Source organism: Manis javanica, chromosome 1 (assembly GCF_040802235.1).
Source record: "Manis javanica isolate MJ-LG chromosome 1, MJ_LKY, whole genome shotgun sequence".
Taxonomy (NCBI): domain Eukaryota; kingdom Metazoa; phylum Chordata; class Mammalia; order Pholidota; family Manidae; genus Manis; species Manis javanica.
This window is the reverse complement of record NC_133156.1, coordinates 107,334,423-107,354,006: the sequence shown is the minus strand read 5'-3', so window position 1 is coordinate 107,354,006 and position 19,584 is coordinate 107,334,423. Positions and strand designations below refer to the sequence as shown.

Here is a 19,584-nt window from a genome sequence, read left to right as displayed (position 1 = left end):
CTAGCATGACATTCATAGCCCTTCAAAATAAAGACCCAATGTAGTTTTCAAGTTTCATCATAGATTATCCCCTTACCTAAAAAACATTTTCTACTTCCTGCCTTTCAAACAGTCTGCATTCGTATCCATGTGTCAAAACCAAACCAGTTTGATGAGAGACAAAAATCTAAGTAGCACACCAGATTCTAGAACATTACAAGAAAAGAGAGACTAAAGCCAAAAATCACACCCCAAACCCACATGGGTTGAGGAAGAGACTAGGCGAAAGGATGGGGAAGAAGATGTGATCGATTAAGAATTTACATGGACTTCTGGTTGTTATCATTATTGCTACCACAATTCTAATTGATTTTTATTCTATTAGGTGGTCTCAGTAGGATACAAGCGTGAAGCAACTTTATGCTTTTTCTTTGCTTCTTGTCCTAGGCTATGTAAAAGCGTTGTTTGCCACTCCTCAATGAAATTGCTTTTCCATTCAGTTCTAAATAATAAAAAGTTACTTTGAAGAGTTAAAGAGTTCAGTTCACTTTAAAAGCAGGTCTTGGCCAAGGAGGCACCAGAAAGAGCAATTAGCTAGTAGGGCAAAGGTGAGGGGGGCCAGCACAGTTGGCATCTTGTTCTGCCCTCTGGATGATAGACTCACCAGTGTTAACTTTGTTCTGTGGAAAACTTCCATGGGATCCTCAGGGTTCCTCTGCTAAAGACCTCAGACTGCAGTCAATTCAATAAGTAATGATTCTCACCTGTTGGCCACTTATAGCTGTCTGCCTCATCCCTTGGGCTTCTCAAGGGCCACTGCACTGTAGGGGACACAGAGTAACACCTTCTATTCCTCTTGAGGAGGGTCTCTTTTCCACAGAACCCACATCTAGATACAGGGAGATGACCCCTATGCCATGTCCTGGGTGACCCCTATGCCATGTCCTGGGTGGAGAACATCTCACTTCCCACATAGTTCTCTTTTTCTTCATTATGAAAGAACAGTCTTTCTTTCACCTTTTTCCATGTCAATCTTTCACCTTTGAATTTTTCCAACATCCATCAAACACCAGACCCTGTGTCCCCCAGATTCCTGAAGATACATGTCAGCCTCCCCCATTAGTCTCTCTACAACCTGTTACACTAGGTTTGAAGTGAGGCTGAAGCTCTCCTCCACCAACAGGGGAGAAGAAAAATATACATTTTTTTAAAGAAATATTTTCTTTTGATTTTTTCCAACTTCAACCTTTTATATGGCTGGAAAGGATGATCAACTAATTCTGGCAGCACTGGCTTGGGGCCAGTCCTCTTCTAATCCTATTGAGATGGTTTAGCACCTTATTTTAGACTTTGTGGATATGTGTTATCCACAATTTTCTTCTTGGCCTTTGCATCTCTGCCAAAATTCCAGAGCTACAGAAAGAGTTACACTCAGTATCTTGTGACAGCCTGGTGGCTGCTGTGTCACCTCTTTGAAAGGCCCATGGCCTCGGCACCCTCTGATGGCCCCTGACCTCTGCATCTGGCACATGCTAAGGACTTTCAGTCTGTAGTTAGTTGCTTAGATGGTTCCTTCTAAGCAAGGGTCTGGTGTGCCCTTCCCTACCCTGAAAATGCTCTCTATTCTTTAAAACTCTCTTCAGGTATTGTCTCTTTTATACTGCCTTTCTGAGCTCCCTGGGCCAGAAGTGACACTAATCACAGCTGTGTTTACCTCGTATTTAGAAATCACATAGTGAAAGTTCCAAGCCTCAGAGTAAGAGAGACCTGGATTTAAGCTTGAACTCAGAATCTTACTAGCTCTATGAGACTTCAAACAAGTTGCTTCATCTCTCTGAGTTTGTTCATCTGTATGAGGAAAACAACCTCTTATGTTATTTGAGGTTACAACCTCTTATGTTATTTGAGGTTGTGTACATATTAAAAAGAAATAATTTATATAAAACTCAGAGTACAGTATCTTACTATGGTCAGCACTCAATATAATAGGTAAGTACTTAATAGGATAGATAGGCTATCAATGCTACAAATAGTACTGCTACTGTGACTACTAATAGTACTTATATTTCTACTGCTATAAACTCAAAGGTAAAATAATATGAACACAGCAAAAAGGAGGTCTTGCTACTTGTCTGCTATTCACTGCCATCTGCCAGCCCCCAGAGTACAGTCCTTATATATGCCACATAATTTAATTCTCCCAACTTCCCTCTGAGGTAAGTGTAATAACTTTTTTTGACAGACGGGGAAACTGAAGTTCAGAGAGATGAGGTAATTTGCCCAAATTCCCACAGCTTGCAAGGTCAGAGCCAGTAAAGAAAATTGAGGTCTGCCTCACACCGCAGCTGGTGCAGGTAATGACTGCACTGCACATAGGCACATAGAGACCTCAGGCCTGTAGTGGGTGTTTGCTCGGTGTCTAGGTTTTACAAACAGCATCACCTACTCTAGTGCTTTCTGTGCCTACTAATCCAGCACAATTCTGATGCCAATGTGATTTCAATTCTGCAAAAATTCCCTGCTCTAAAATGCCATTCAGAATTCCCATGGGAACCCTTTAAGTGTATGGGAGAATCTGTGAGCCTTTCTGGTTTAGTCTAAGAGTTCCCTGATAGAGTATCTCCCTCATCTTGCTCTCCCCAGAAGCCTTTAGAGTCTACCTGGGTCTCCCTGTTAAATGAACTCTTCCTTATAGAACCTGCACTTTAAATGAACAGCTTGAGCCCAGCCAGGCTATTGCTGTAAAACTGTGTCATGCTTACTTAATATGTATGGCACATCTTCCCAGGAAACCTGAAGTGCAAAGTGTTATTCATTTCCCCTCAGTGTTCCAGTTTTGTCACTCGCCTAGCTCTTCTTTCCAACTGTGAAAGGTGCTTCATTTTCAGGTGCCAACGCTGAACAAGAATGTGTGAGGTGGATGGCACCAGATGTCCTATTTCCCTCATTCTTGGCATAGCACAGTCTCGCTCCCTCTTTAACTTCTGTAAGATGCCCCAACTCCTCAGGAATTCTGCGTGATGTAGCAGATGGACACCCTGCTCTTAACCAGAGAAGCCCTGCCCCATTTCTCCAAAGAAACCCAAATTGTGTTTTTCTTACATGATCAAAGAACCATGCACGATGTTGCTCGGGGCCAGCTTCAAGTGGCCCTCAAATCTCCAGATTGCAAGTTCAGTTTAATTTTAGGTAGGTCAAAAAACTTGACAAGAACATATTCCTTCTCCATAATGTGGCTCAATTTAGGGACTCAGAGAAATGGCAGATGGTTCAGCTGAGCTCTCATCAAAAATTTTAAGATTCATTGGTAGGTTTCAAAAAGAAATAGAGACACTGGCTTGTTGGTAACTCTGAGATTTACCAAGCTAAAAGCCATGAAAGATCTATGACGTGCCAGTCATGGAGTGAGAAGTCTAAATGAGGTCCTCACATGGTAAGCCATGGGCATTAACTATTTTGAAGGCAGAGGCTATATATTGCTTTATTCAGGGGATTGAGTAATCACTGTTTACCTGAGAGAACAGTGCTGGCATGGTTTAACTCCAAATATTCTTCCCAGAATTCTACAACCTTTCTTCCCTGAGAATTGAAATCTACAAGCCTTCATCACTCAGTCTTCCCTATAAGTTGTTGACCCATCATTAGTGTTGCCTTACAGATCCTAAACTTTGGCTTCCCTGTCACACATGTACACAGGTACATATACACACATAGAAACACACACAGATATATGCACATGTATACACACACACAAACACACATATAACACTCATACATATAACCACTTATGCACACACACATATGTATACACAAGCACAAATACCCATATGTAAATAGACACATATTTACTTAAGTACATGACATACACAGATGCACATACCCAGAGGCATGCATACATGTACACACATATGAACACACAAACACACACGCTTACATGGATATGTGCACACCTCCCCATTTCAAATCACCTGGGAAGCTCTGTCTCATTGCCTGTTTTTTCTTCCACTCTTCTCTCAACATCCCCAAGAACTTCTGGAATGTGGGGAAGGAAACAGACTGATTATCTATTATCTCCCTGAGGAACCTAAGAAAGGTGTGCTGGGGTGAGTTACTTGCACTCTCCAGGCTGGTGGCTGGAGAAAAGAAAAGTCCCTCCTCCCTAGCACCATGTGCTAAGGACTAATGTGTTTTGCAGTGGCTTTGCTAGGCTAGCATTAAGATCAGCTAAGACTCACGCTCATTCATTCACAGCACTCAGAATGAAGCCATGGGGGCCAGGGCCCCAGTGGAGTCTCAGTGGGCATTGTATAACCCCAAAGGCTAAACCTGTTACCATCACTGGTGGGATGTGGACTTTTATATGTCACTCGTTTCCATGCCTAAAAAGGTGGAATGGGCTTAGACTGCAATTAGTGACATATATGTGACTTAATATAAATACCACATTTCTTCAGAGCAAAACTATTAGACTTGTTACCCAAGAGAGACTGTTGAATCTGTATGAAAGTATTTGAAAGTAGGGTACATTTCTATTTATCTGGGATAGAGTCTGAGTGGATTCATGACTCAGATATTGGTTTAATGTCCTTCTATGTATTAACATTGTCTGAAGCTTCCCAGGAAATCCCTCTTTAGCACTTGATAAACTATTTTATGATTTCAAACACCAAACATATGGAAATAAAAACCTAGATTTAAGATAGTTTCCATCTCATGATCTTTGATTAGACATTTTGATCATTTCACCTCAGTGACTGAAGCATTTACCACTTACAGATCTCAGTTATTTTAAGAACAGGGCATATGATGAGTTTACAGTGGAGCCAGTTGAAATCTAAATTCTAATGATGGTTGTAGTATCAATTTCTGTGGCAGGTCTCTTTCTTTTAGTCTCTTTGCTTTTGTTTCTCAAACATAATGTCAAGCCATTCTTCAAAAAATTCATTTGTGGGTAAAATTGTAATATTTCTGGAATATCTCACCTGGCTTTAGTGCATCTGCATATCAACAGGCATTCCTCAGGGGTGGAGACAGTAGTTCTTCTCCATATCAATAGGTAATTACCTGGGCTACCAGAGGGCTTATTCAAACCTAAGAGGTTAGGGGGAGGTCTTGCTTGCTTCTGCCTGAGCAAGAAAGAGATAGCTCCGGATTGCCATTTGTAAGCAATAAATGGGTTTTAAACTTTATTTCTCCCTTTGACTGATTTTGGTTTTAGAGGTATTTTGCCCTGGGATTTCCTTTCCCTGGAGTTACATCATTGAGCTCTGTTTATATAGAACTTCAAAGATTCTTCTACTTTGTGAAAATGAAGTTACAGAATGCCTTTGAAACTTCTAGTTGTAACTCTATCATTGAAAAAAAATATTCACTGTTCATTGTTCATGGGATAGTGTTGTGGTCACTCATTATTATTTTAAAAATTTACTTATTTTGGGGGAACTTCTGGGAATTTGAATTTCTTGCTGCCAAATCTTGAAGACTACTATCCGTCAGGAATTTGGGAACACTAGATCTTGTTATATGCTATTCCTGCTATCTGAAATACTCTTCCCCACCACTCCTCCTAGCTAAATCTAATTTATCCTTCAATCTTTGTACAAATGTAAATTCTTCTGGGGAGCCTTGCCAGATCCTTGGACTATATTGGTTCCCCTCAGTGTTCTTCTAAAGGGTATATCTTAACTTACCTCACCCTTTTGGCAATTGTTTGAATAATTGTCTGATTGCCTTCCTCCACACCCAGCCTCTGGGCTGTGAGCTATGTGAGGTGGAGGGACAGGACTGGCTGGAAGTTGGGTCCATCATTATATCCCCAGTGCCTGGCAGAGCTGACCTATAGGCTCTTGAGTAGTGAATGAATGAATGAATGAGTGAATTTACTGAGCACTTACTGCTTGCCAGCACCAAAAACGTGCTAGGGAAACAATGATAAATGAGACTTGAGGAGCTTACATTCTCATGTAGGAGGCACACAGAGGAACTGGTAATTAAGATGTGCCAAATGTTGCAGTGTAGAGATGTACAAAGGGCTGAGGACACAGCCTTGAGCATACTCATAGACATTGGGACATATTTCAGGAAGCGGGGTGGATAATTTTCTAATATTCAAATTCTGGAAGGTTTCATAGTGTTGAGATGAATTTAGGCATTTCAAAATATGTGCAGTAAGCAAATGTTTACTGAGCGCTTATAGGAGATAATTCCTTGGTGCTAAGAAAATCACTTTTATGTCATTTGCTCTTAAAAGAATGCTCTAATATATGAAAAACATGCATTTATTTGTTTTTCTTTTAAAATTGGCATCTGAGGTAGGCTTAAGTATCATTTAATAGAGTTAAGAAAAAACATTTTAATCAATTATTGTGTTTTTCTGTTTAAATTACAGCAACTTCCCCTGGAAGGCCTTTATCTTTCTTTCTCAAATAAACAAAAGCTGCTATAAAAAAAATCCATTGATAGGAAAATGGCTACTAATGAACATCAGAGTTGTGTCACCCTGGATTCCTGCTAGCTTCCAGAAGCCCTCAAAAGAGGTGAGATGATAATACAGACAGTAACTTGGATGCTTTCAAAGGTAAACATAGTGTTACATTTTTGAGACTTGTCTGAAACAGAGGCACCCCTGAGCGCAGGAATGCTCTCCTAGGCTACCTCATCCTGCAGGCAATCTGGGCTGTGGCCTTTCTCTGCCCTGACCTGGGGTTATCTCGGGAAGTGTCTTACCTGGAAGGACAGTCTGCTTCAAGCTGTACCACAATATACATTTGTAATTCTTTTCACATTTTAACAGGTCTTTGTTTTGAAATTAGAATTGGTAATTACTGAGATTCAGTGGAACTGCTAGCTGGTAGCCCTTATTCCATACTTCCATCCCAAAGGACTCTTTCCTGTTAAGAATATATTTCATCAGACTTAAGCTACCTTCTTCCCCTCCTTAAAAAAAGCCTGATGAGTATGGTGGTTGTTGGGTCACATGCATTAGGAGAAGGCTGCCCTTGCTTCTTAAACTCCTTTCACCTTTCCTCTTCTGTAAAATGAGTTTAATAATATCTCCTTCCAAGCATTGTTGGAACAGGTAAGATATGGCCATCAAAAGAGTGAGGGAATTCCTTGGGACTTTTCTTTTCAGTTATTTTCCCTTTCCATTAAATATTCTGACAATAACCCATTCTTCTTTTGTTTCTAGCTTTATAGTCCACCAATATAAAAACATCAATCTCAAATAAACAGTTTGGTTGAATTTCTTTGGAGCCTATCTATTAGAATGAATAGTATCCTTTTTGAAAATAAATCATTGGGTTACATTCATGAATTAGTAATGAGCGCAACTCACAAATAATTGAAGAGAGTTATAGTGTACCAGGCATTCCAGGCATAGGGGTGCACAGAGCTGACATGCCCACACATGTCATGTCATGTATATATATTAGTAGGGAATATAGATATTTAACAAGTAATTATAAGACTGTGCACAAATAAGGAACTACACAATATTGTACAGGTGTCTACAGGGGAGGCTTAAAAGCACCTAATATTCTGATGCCTAGAAACAATGCTTAGAGGTAATGGCTGTTCTTGTTGCTGTAGAAATCCTCTCATTTCACTCATATTTTTCCTTTACCTATTTTAGGGGATTGTTGATTTCCTAGTTTGGGCTTTAAGATGTGCTGCCTTTGTTTTCCTCATTACGGTGCCCTGCTGTCTTGCCAGTCTTCACACTTTCAGAGGCTTGCAGCAGTTACACTGTTAAAGGCAAATGCCAAGAACAGGTTTTGCATTTGGTGACTGCAATTGAAACTGGCAAGATCAAACCACTGGTTTTACAAATTACCCAGGCTTTCTTCATTGTGATTTTCCCAGCACCCTGTGGGGCAAATGTTTCCCATTTACTTTTTTTGTACTGCAGTATATCACATTCTATCCCCAAGGAAGGAAAATAGAAACATTTTTTAGTTATTCATTAGAATAAAATTTGTTTCCAAACAGCCAGGGTAGATTTAAAAGCTACCATTGACTATGCAGTAGGAGCAGCTTTCCCACTGAAATTAAATTGTTGAAGGTACAAACACATGAAGCCCAATAATGGGTTTCTCCATCCTTCATGGTCTTTTCTCTGTTAGAAGAATCATGTGGCTCTCCTCTATTTGAAAGAAGAAAAGAAAAAGAGAAGACATTAAATTGTGATGCCTGTTAAGGGAGAATCTCCATCACTTGGACATCTTGTGTGTGAGGAAAGATCTATGCTGCTGTCGTGGAGCTTGAATATTTGCAAACCTTTTGCTCTTGACAAATTTGTGATAATTTACATAGTCTCACACTACTTTCAGTTTATGGCAGAATACACCTCACATATGTAATATACTCAGAGCTCCTCTGAATTCTAACCTTCCTAACTACAAGCACAGTTTCCAAGCAGGCAAGAAGGAGAAAAAAGCAAGGACTAACTACATCTTTTGTTTACTTTCAAAGTCTGATCCCAATCAGTTCTCCAAAGTCCCAAGAATCCTTGGAGTTGGGGACATGTGGCTGATAGAATTCTGGTCAACCCACGTACTGTGTATTTGGAGGGAGGCCGCTGCTAGCAGTTCTTGGCCATGTGCTGTAGGTATCGAAGGCCGTGCAGCCGGCCATCCCCGATGAGAGCTGTGATTGCTCTGCCTTTCCACTAGGGTCCTCTCGCTGCTCACAGGAAGGCCCGGAGCGGCTCGCACTCAGGCGTGCCTCCAGAAGCCGCAGAGGTTAAGAGTTTGCCAGGGGCCCCTGGGAGAAGGTGGAGTTCACCATCAAAGGAAAATAATTCTGTATTATCTCTTTGTCTCTCTCTCTTTATTTTTTCTTGAACAAATTGAGGCTTATTCAAGCAGGCATGTTGTGAAAAACAGAAGAGGAAAGACTATGCCTTAAAAAAACGCCAAAGAAATGACAAAACAGATTTTTCCAGGTGGAAGAGCCCCTTTTCCAAGGAGTTGTCCATACTGACACTTGGAAGGCAGGCTTGATTCTTGGCGGTTGAGAGACCCTCCTGCAGGTATGAGAGAGGCTGAGCTCTGCTCACAGGCAGCGATTATGGGCAGAATACATCTCACACAGGCACTGTGCTCACAGTATGGACATTATTATGAAGCTGAACAAAATGCCTTCCATACCCCACCACACCCCAACTTTTACTGCGACCCTTAGGCAGCCCCCTCCTGGGTGCCTGCCACCCTCAGTGCATGCCTGTAAGCTGTGATCCCAGGCCAGAGCAACAGACAGGACCCATCTGTAAGGAGAGACTAGCAGATGAAGTTTCACCTTTTTCCCAAAAAGGCAAAATGCATTCATCTCCGTTTGCCTGTGAATGGTTTGTAATAGAAACAGAGGGCAGAAATGGGAAATAATCTCCCCTCATTTAACCTGTGCCCCTGTGAAAAATTGCTGTAGCTTATATTTCAGAAACTGAGTGTAACTAATTTTGCCCTCTATCCATGGTCTTCACTATACAGCAACATTAGAAAGAGAATCAACAGAGGATTAGGTCAGTGAGTCTAGAAAGCTTTGAATGAGTCGATCAAAAGTTTTCCAGAGACCATCGAGCATCTAGTTTTCTCTGAGATAATTATGGATTTTTTGCATATATTTTTAAGAAAAATTTTGCTCTTCTTTTGGGTAAACTGTAATTGTTCACATATTTATTCATTCATTTATCAAATTCCTACAAGGTGCTAGTCACCTAGTCACTGTGATTTGCAAGGAAAACATACATGGAGATGCACAAAGACTGAAAGGCAGCTCCCAGCATTGGACCCACAGATTCCTATGAGTGAACCACTCTTTCAAGGTGTCTCTAGTCCTCCTGGGTGTGTGTGTGTGTGTGTGTGTGTGTGTGTGTGTGTGTGTGTGTGCATGTACACACAGAGTACTTTAACTTGTGAGAAAAATATGAGGTTTAAAACAATTCTTAAATGGGTTGATGTAAAAAAAATAGCAAATAACCATTGCAGAGGCTGACAGTTATGTAAGCAGATGATTAGAAGAGTGTGTTAGAATTGCCATATAACAGAGCTATGCATGGTAGCGTATGAAGTCACGGGTGGAGTTGTCACAACTGTCCCTGGCACAGAGGTCAGGGAGGGCTGCAGAGAGAAGGGAGCATTTGTGTTACACGTAAAGGATGAGTAGGAATTTGCCAGGTGGCTTAAAGAGAGGATAGAGAGAAGTAAGTGTGCCCTGAAGGGCAGTTCACCTCAAGAGTCTGAGGCCACCCTACAAGTTGGAGCATGATTGGTATTTTCGTAATGCAGCTTGACAAATGGAGCATGCTTGCCATTAGTCAACTATTACAGGAAGAGGAATCCCATAGGCGTGGCCCTGACTGACCACAGGTGGCTGAGTGCACATGCATATACAGAATGCCCTAAGGTGGGTGTGAAATGATCAAAAACTCTCAAATGCTCATAGCTGGGCCAGGGTTGCAGGAGTGCCTATTGTCAGCACAGTGTTACTGCTCTGAAGCTGCGACCTGCTCTGGGAGGAATGCCCATGGCAGTGGAGGGAGCTGTGCACAGGGTTTGGGATTGCCGGTGCTGATTGCTGGCCTGCTCACTTAATTCCCACCAGCCTTTGCTTCCTCTTCTGTTTGTAACATTTACCACTTACTGAGAACCTCTAAATCCCAGCTACTGTGCTATGAATTACCTGCCTTGTTCCATTTAACTCCTAATATCCTACAAGGTAAATTTTATCCTTGTTTCCCAAATAGGGAAAATGTAGTTAGAAAATTTAAGTAACTCCATTGAGGTCATGCAACTGAAAAAGGAGTGATACCAGCTTGAGAACAGTAGTCTCTCTAACTCCAAAGCCCCAACCCATTTTGGTTCATCTCATTTGTTCAGGATAAGTCTCCATCTTGATAATTCATCTGTGTTTTAAATGTCATCCTCTTGAGGCTATTGGCTTCTGAGTGAAACAACAGCTTCAAGTGAAATTTGACACTTAGTTCTGCAGAGCCATAATAATATATTAGTCATATATTGCTTATCTGAGAAGTTACAAAGTTGAGTTTTTCTGCAAGTTGCAAGTTTTGATGGCAATGACTGTCTGATATAAAACTTACAGGATCTATTTGAAGGTAAGATGAATCATTCTTCTCTTTGACCTGGATATTATCTCTGAGATCTGATTACACCTTTAAAAGTAAACGAGTTTGAAATAAATAGCAAAGTGTCATCTCCAAATGTTTCAAATTGCACAAGCAACTGTGGATTTTAATCTGTGAATTATTACTCTATCAGGATCTGCCTATAAAGTACACCATTAGAGCATAGCTCAATAAATTATAAACCATAAGTCATTTCTAAGGGAAGAAGGTTGATTGGCCTAATTGATAAATATTTTAAACGTATAAAGCATATTGTGGAGTGTAATACTTAAATTTTCTTTCTATATTTTAAAGTAGCTTATTCAATGTATTTTAATTATTCCTATAGCAAGTATCATAATCTGCCATAAATGAGCAGTAACAATTACAGTCCTTTGTAAACATCTTTGACAACTCGAGTTATCTCAAATGAAAAGGGCAGTTCTATATAAATATCCACCAAAAATATTTAAACTGAGCAATTATGGGAATATCACAAATATTAAAGAATTCTGGCCAGTGTATTTCTTCCATATTAAAAATTAGGCGATAGCCATATTAAAAGAGACTTCTGTTATATTTCCTAACATGCACACTTAAACAGTTTGTACACCCATTATAGTATGTTACAGAAATAAGTTTCTAGCAAGCATACCAGTTTATAGAATGCAGTTATGATTTGTGGGTGTTGTGTGTAACAGCAATGGGTAAACCTGTTGTGGTGTAAGACTAACACCTCAGTAAGGTAGTTAGAAAAAAGAACTTTCTTTATAACTGAGTAACTTTTAATTATTCTGATTATAAAAACAGTAAAGGTTTATTTCAAAAATTTGGAAAATACAGCATTTATGTAGAAAAAAATACTAAAAATTCCACAACATATTACCAAGAGATAATTCTCAGCTTGGTGATATACTGTGTCTATCTATTCTTCTAATATACATACAAATATTTTTTTCTGTCTTGGAGAATTATGTGTGTTTTTATATTGCAACAAGACCAAAAACATTTTTTGAAAATAATTTTGTTTCCCAATTAACTTGCTGTTAATAAAATTATAACTATGATTTAAAAAAATCACTACAAGATAAAAAGTAAACATACCTCTCCACTCCTACCTCAACATTTAGTTTCTTGAGATAGTCACTGTTGACTATTTCTTATATTTTGTCCCAAACTGACCAATTGTATCATCCCATGGAAAACATCACATCACTTGGTGAAAAATACTTGCAGTCATGCTATCTCAGGCAGAATCTTAAAAATCAAAGATATTATCAGGCTTTATAGCATATAATCAAATGCAGTGAAGTTCCCCCTTTTTGTAAGACTATCCCAATATGTAATTTTACTTCAAGATATTAAACCAATTATAACAATCTGACACATTTCCAAGAGTCCCTATGCCAAGACTGTTTCTACATCCTTGACAACACTCCACGTACCAAGTTGGATTAGTCACCTCTTCAACACAGCATTGCTAACCCTTACCTTGACCACTCCCACCACCAAAATGCTGACTCACCTTCACACACAGGCCACAGCCACTTTGTCTTGGGCGCTCACAGGCTCTAGCCTCCTCTATTCTCTGTATCTATGTGATGAAATTAAATGCCTCTGCTCATCTTGCCAGGCTTTAAAAATCTTTTCTGTGCATAAGTTGGTCTGTACTAAAATTAAGTTCCTCATTATTCCAAGTGATGGAAGTTTTTCTCCTTCTCAAATTCCTGTTTTCAATTTCTTGCTACAGTCTTAAATTTTCAGTTCCTTGCTACAGACTTAGCAACAGAAGGGAGACAACTGCTCATTCCATCCTAATGCTTTTGCTTTGGATGGAATAACTGTTGGACATTTCCAAAAAACAACGTTCTTTATAAATGCTGCAATTTTGTGACTAGGGATTCCCCTATTCACTCAGCTTCCTAATAAGGTCACTCAGATTTTTCTTACCATTAAATCTTAGTGTAAATTCATTCAAAGAGAGTTTTCACTAATAAAATATTTATGTCTTTTAATTTAACTTCCCACTACCTATCCACCTATGATACGCTTGATCGTGAAGGTTTTCCTTGATATGTATTTTCAACTAGCTATGTTCTACTTTCTTGAAGTACCTTGGATCATGCCAGAGTGATTCTTAGTAAATGTTTGTGATAATACATTAAAATTCTTAAATGGAATTCTGCTAGGAGATAACACAGGGAGAAGGCTACCCTCTGCAAGCCAGGAAAAGTCCTCACCAAGAACCAAATTAGCCAGCACCTCATCTCGGACTTCGTAGCCTCTAGAACTACAAGAAATCAATGTCTGTGTATTTAAGCCACCCTGTGGTATCCAGTAAAAGCAGCCCAAGCTGACTAAAACAATATGTTTTTTGTATGGTCTGTGTCATTGTACCAGCTCCCCAGTAGTTTTCGGAAACTACTATATTAAATGACATTTTCTGTATATACATCCTTACAGTGCTCAACTCACCTTGGCTAATTTTGTGATGGAACTTTGGACATTGTAGTACATATTTCATGTGCTAAGATACTATTTATTAGATTATTGTTTCAGTAATAATAACATTATTAAGGAATTATTAAGGAATTCCTATGTCTCCTGATACATAGTAACTGTACCATATACATCATTTCATTTAAATGCCTTTGATATCCTTGGAGTCAATACTCTTAATATCTTCATTATATAGATGATAAACCAGATTTGGAAAGGTTATACCTATATTTTAGGTATAATATGCAGTAGATCAGGATTTGAACCCCAGCAATCTGACTGCACTGTACAGTTTGTTATGGTTAAATTATGGATAGTCAGTGGTGTGGAACATAGCAAGTTGCACATAGGAAATAACTTGCCCTCAAGAGTGAATTTAATACCATGAAAGTCTGTGCTACTTCAACAGGATACCATAGACTGAGTGGCTGCATTTGCTCTGTATTTTAATTATGTTTTCTGCCAAGATGTCACCAGCATGATTTAGACAGCTGAGTGTTTTATTTTGTGCCCTGAAACTGAGATGAAACCTAGTAATACCCTCAGTGAAAATCATAGGGAAAAGAATGCTTGCAGTGGAAAATCGAGAACTATCATGTGGGTCCACGAGCTGCAGCTTGACCTGCTTGCCTGCAATTCTCACACTAGAAAAGGAAGTCCTACTTGCTCAGGCATTTGGCAGAGAGCCCACTGAAACTGCCTTTGTTTTGGTGAAAGCGACTGATCTGTGAGGAATGCTTGAATACAGAAGAGATAAATAGGACATTTTCCAAGGTCCAGGTAACTGCAGGAACCTGTAAGGGCATTATTTTGGAAAGATACATGCAGGGCATCAAAGGCCAGGAGCTGTGCCATGCATACCTGCTTGGGGTGACTAAAGTTTAATTTATAGGCTCCTGCAGGTTCTGTATAGAATCATTAAATGTTATTTTTTCAAAATCAGGATAAAATAATAAAAACATGTTGACCTGAACTCTCTTTACCAATCTTCTATTTCTTGTATTGTCTCTACTGCTGCAAGATTAAAATAAAACAGTAAGAAAAGTAATAACAGCTTTTGTGTAATGAGCACCTGTAATGAACTAGGCCTCTAGTTAGGCCTCAAATGTTTTATCTGGTGAACTCCCTAACAGAACCCCACAGATTTCTATGCTTGTTTTATATACTAAGAAGAAACACAGGCTCAGAGAGGATAATTTCTGAAGACCACACAGTTATAAATTATAGAATTGAGACTTGAGCCTGTATTTGTTTATACCAAAACCAATTCAAGAACAGAAACATATGGCAGTAATTAATATATTGAAGTCCCTATTCCCTTAGCATTCAACCCCTGTAGGCATAATGCATTTTCTCAATAGACTAACTAACTTCTTTTCATTAGGAAAATTTCCTGATTTGTTTTAGGTCCTAGTAGTAAACTAAGGGTTATTTTTAAATCACCTATCATAATTCAAGTATGTCAACTCACCATCATTTTTGCCATAACCCTGGGAAATCATACACCCCCCTCATTTAGACTAGAACTGGTTATACTATTCTCATTTATAAGACAGAATTTATGTTCATTATCAACCAGAATGTCTGTTAGATTACAAGTGTACAGATGAACAATTTTAGAAATGTGTTTATATTCCATTATGTTCTTTTAGGTTAGATTTCATGTTTGGTAGTTGAGAGAGAGATTTTTTTAGGAAATCTCAACAATCTAACTGAATGTCAAATTTCTCCTTATTCCATGAACTCTTTAAACCATATTTGATAAAAACTTTTATAATTAATGTTTTAATATCTAGTTTCATTTATATATAATTTGACACTGCTTCAAAGTCACATAAAGATATGTACATTGAGGCAAAACCACTGGTATTTGTGACAGTTGTTTTGCCAGATTAGCCTATTCAAAACCCCTCAGCCCTGAGAAAGAGAATTTCAGTATAAGTAGGTTAGCTCCACTCGATTTATGAGTCCCAAATCCTAGTCTTTGGCAAAATTCCCTTGAATGGGAACTCAATACCAAGCCCTGTCCACAAGCCAGACAAATGAGCCTTCTGTTTGAAATATAACATATATCTAAAACAATGCTTCTTAAACATTTTCATCTTTTAGGCTGTGGTCCAGGTTTTGTGGTTGCTACTAAAAATATTGCCATTAAACCTTCTTGAGCAGCAGACACAAGAATGTGTCCTTCCATCCTTCAAAGGAAGAAGGTAATTTCACTTAGTATTTAATGAAGTACTAATGTTCCAATCAAATGAAGAGGAAGATCGAGTAATATCTACTGCTTTGTTGATGAATCCTTGGATCAAATCTTAGATTTGCCTTTATAACCCACCAAGTTAAAGAAACTAAAGTGATGCAAAATGCAGAATATTTAAGGGGAAAACTGATATACTATACTTTTTTGGAGATAAAATTGGTATGTAACACTATATAAGTTTCAGTTGTACAACATTATAATTCACGCTTTGTAAACACTACAAAGTGATCACCACCATAAATCTAGTCACCATACAATTGAACTTGTGCACCTATTTTGCACACCTCTCAACTCTCTTCCCCTCTGGCAATTACCAATCTCTTCCTGTATTTATGAGTTTGTTTGTTTTATTTTTTAGATTCAACATGTAAGTGAAGTCATATGGTATTTGTTTTTCTCCATATGACTTTTTGACTTAGTTTAATACCATCAAGGTGCATCCATTTTGTTAGAAATGGCAAGACTCCTTTCTTTTTATGGCTGAGTAGTATTCCATTGTGTGTGTGTGCGTGCATGCATACATATACATATCATATCTTCTTTATCTGTTTGTCCAATGATGGATATTTAGGATGTTTCTTGACCATTATAAAGAATGCTGCAATAAATATACGGGTGTATATATGTTTTCAAATTAGTGTTTTGTATTCTTTGGGTAAATACCTAGAAGTAGAATAGCTGAATAATATGGTAGTCCTATTTTTGACTTTTTCAGGATTCTCCATACTGTTTTCTATAGTAGCTGTACCAATTTACATACCCACCAACGATGTCTGAGGTTTCCCTTTTCTCCACATTCTCTCCAATACTTGTTATTTCTTGTTTTTCTTTTTTTTTTTGATAATAGACATTCCAACAAGTGTGAGGTTTTGATTTGCATTTCCCTGTTAATTAGTAATGTTGAACATCTTTTCATGTGCCTGTTGGCCATCTGCATGTCTTATTTGAAAAAATGTCTATTCAGATCCTCTGCCTATTTTTTAATTGGGTTGTTTGATTTGTTGTTGAGTTGTTTGAGTTCTTTATATATTTTGGATGTTAACCTCCTAACAGATATATGATTTGCAAATTTCTTCTTCTGTCTGTAGATTACTTTTTCATTTTGTTGATGGTTTCTTTCAATGTGCAGAAGATTTTTAGCTTGAAAAGTACAAAACACTGACAAAGAAATCAAAGAAGACACAAATAAATGGAAAGATATTCCATGCTCATGAATTGGAAGGTTTAACTTCATAGAATTAAGAATTAAAAATGTCTATACTACCCAAAACAACCTACAGATTCAATACAATCCATGTCAAAATCAGAACTAGAACAAATAATTCTTTTAAGCTTTTTATTTTATTTTTTAAATTTTGATAACGTTAATGTACAATTACTTGAACAACATTATGGTTACTAGACTCCTCCTATTATCAAGCCCCCACCCCCACATACCCCATTACAGTCACTGTACATCAGCATAGTAAGATGCTATAGAATTATTACTTGTCTTCTTGGTATATACTGCCTTTCCTGTGTCCTCCCCTCCCCCACTGCTACATTATGTGTGCTAATCGTGATGCCACTTTTTCTCCCTTATCTTTCCCTTCCCACCTATCCTCTCCAGTCCCTTTCCCTTTGGTAACTGGTAGTCCATTCTTGGATTCTGTGAGTCTGATGCTGTTTTGTTCCTTCAGTTTTTGCTTTGTTCTTATACTCCACAGATGAGTGAAATCATTTGATACTTGTCTTTCTCCGCCTGGCTTATTTCACTGAGCATAATACCCTCTAGCTCCATCCATGTTCTTGCAAATGGTAGGATTTGTTTTCTTCTTATGACTGAATAATATTCCATTGTGTATATGTACCATGTCTTCTTTATCCATTCATCTACTGATGGATACTTAGGTTGCTTCCATTTCTTGGCTATTGTAAATAGTGTTGCGATAAACATAGAGGTGCATATGTCTTTTTGAAACTGGGCTCCTACATTCTTAGGGTAAATTCCTAGGAGTGGAATTCCTGGGTCAAATGGTATTTTTATTTTTAGTTTTTTGAGGAACCTCCAAACTGCTTTCCACAGTGGTTGAACTAATTTACATTCCCACCAGCAGTATAGGAGGGTTCCCCTTTCTCCACATCCTCACCAACATTTGTTGTTGTTTGTTTTTTGGATGGTGGCCATCCTAACTAATGTGAGGTGATATTTCATTGTGGTTTTAATTTGCATTTCTCTGATGATTAGCGATGTGGAGCATCTTTTCATGTGTCTGTTGGCCATCTGAATTTCTTTATTAGAGAACTGTCTATTCAGCTCCTCTACCCATTTTTTAATTGGCTTGTTTGCTTTTTGTTTGTTGAGGTGTGTGAACTCTTTATATAATTTGGATGTCAACCCCTTATTGGATATGTCATTTATGAATATATTCTCCCATACTATAGGATGTCTTTTTGTTCTACTGATGGCGTCCTTTCCTGTACAGAAGCTTTTTAGTTTGATATAGTCCCACTTGTTCATTTTTGCTTTTGTTTCCCTTGCCCAAGGAGATATGTTCATGAAGAAGTTGCTCATGTTTATGTCCAAGAGATTTTTGCCTCTATTTTTTTCTAAGAGTTTTATGGATTCATGACTTACATTCAGGTCTTTGATTCATTTCGAGTTTACTTTTGTGTATGGGGTTAGACAATAATCCAGTTTCATTCTCTTACATGTAGCTGTCCAGTTTTGCCAACACCAGCTGTTGAAGATGCTGTCATTTCCCCATTGTATATCCATGGCTCCTTTATCGTATATTAATTGAACATATATGGTTGGGTTTATATGTGGGCTCTTTAGTCTGTTCCACTGGTCTATGGGTCTGTTCTTGTGCCAGTACCAAATTGTCTTGATTACTGTAGCTTTGTAGTAGAACTTGAAGGCAGGGAGCATAATTCCCCTGCTTTATTTTTCCTACTCAGGATTGCTTTGGCTATTCAGGGTCTTTTGTGGTTCCATATGAATTTTTGAACTATTTTCTCTAGTTCATTGAAGAATGCTGTTGGTATTTTGATAGGGATTGCATTGAATCTGTAGATTGCTTTAGGCTGGATGGCCATTTTGACAATATTAATTCTTCCTACCCAAGACCATGGGATGAATTTCCATTTATTATTGCCCTCTTTAATTTCTCTTAAGAGTGTCTTATAGTTTTCAGGGTATCTGTCTTTCACTTCATTGGTTAGGTTTATTCCTAGGTATTTTATTCTTGTTGATACAATTGTGAATGGAATGGTTTTCCTGATTTCTCTTTCTGCTAGTTCATTGTTAGTGTATAGGAACACAACAGATTTCTGTGTATTAATTTTGTATCCTGCAACTTTGCTGAATTTAGATATTAGATCTAGTAGTTTTGGAATGGATTCTTTAGGGGGTTTTATGTACAATATTATGTCATCTGCAAACATGGACAGTTTAACTTCTTCCTTATCAATCTGGATGCCCTTTATTTCTTTGTGTTGTCTGACTGCTGTGGCTAGGACCTCCAGAACTATGTTGAGTAAAAGTGCGGAGAGTGGGCATCTGTGTCTTGTTCCCAATCTTAAAGGCTTCTCGCTGTTAAGTATAATGTTGGTTGTGGGTTTGTCATATATGGTCTTTATTATGTTGATGTACTTGCCCTCTATACCCATTTTGTTGAGAGTTTCTATCATGAATGGATGTTGAACTTTTTCAGGTGCTTTTTTGGCATCTATGGAGATGATC

The 19,584-nt window shown here is 38.3% G+C and overlaps 1 long non-coding RNA gene across 2 annotated transcripts in view; it reads left to right on the top strand.

The window, feature by feature from the left end:
• Positions 1-19,584, top strand: part of LOC108383524 (uncharacterized) — a 242,378-nt gene that overhangs the window by 19,395 nt on the left and 203,399 nt on the right. For both annotated transcript variants that reach the window (XR_012130020.1, XR_005062363.2), the window contains exon 2: positions 6,368-6,515. This is a non-coding gene — a long non-coding RNA (uncharacterized lncRNA). The remainder of the gene's footprint in view (positions 1-6,367; positions 6,516-19,584) is intronic.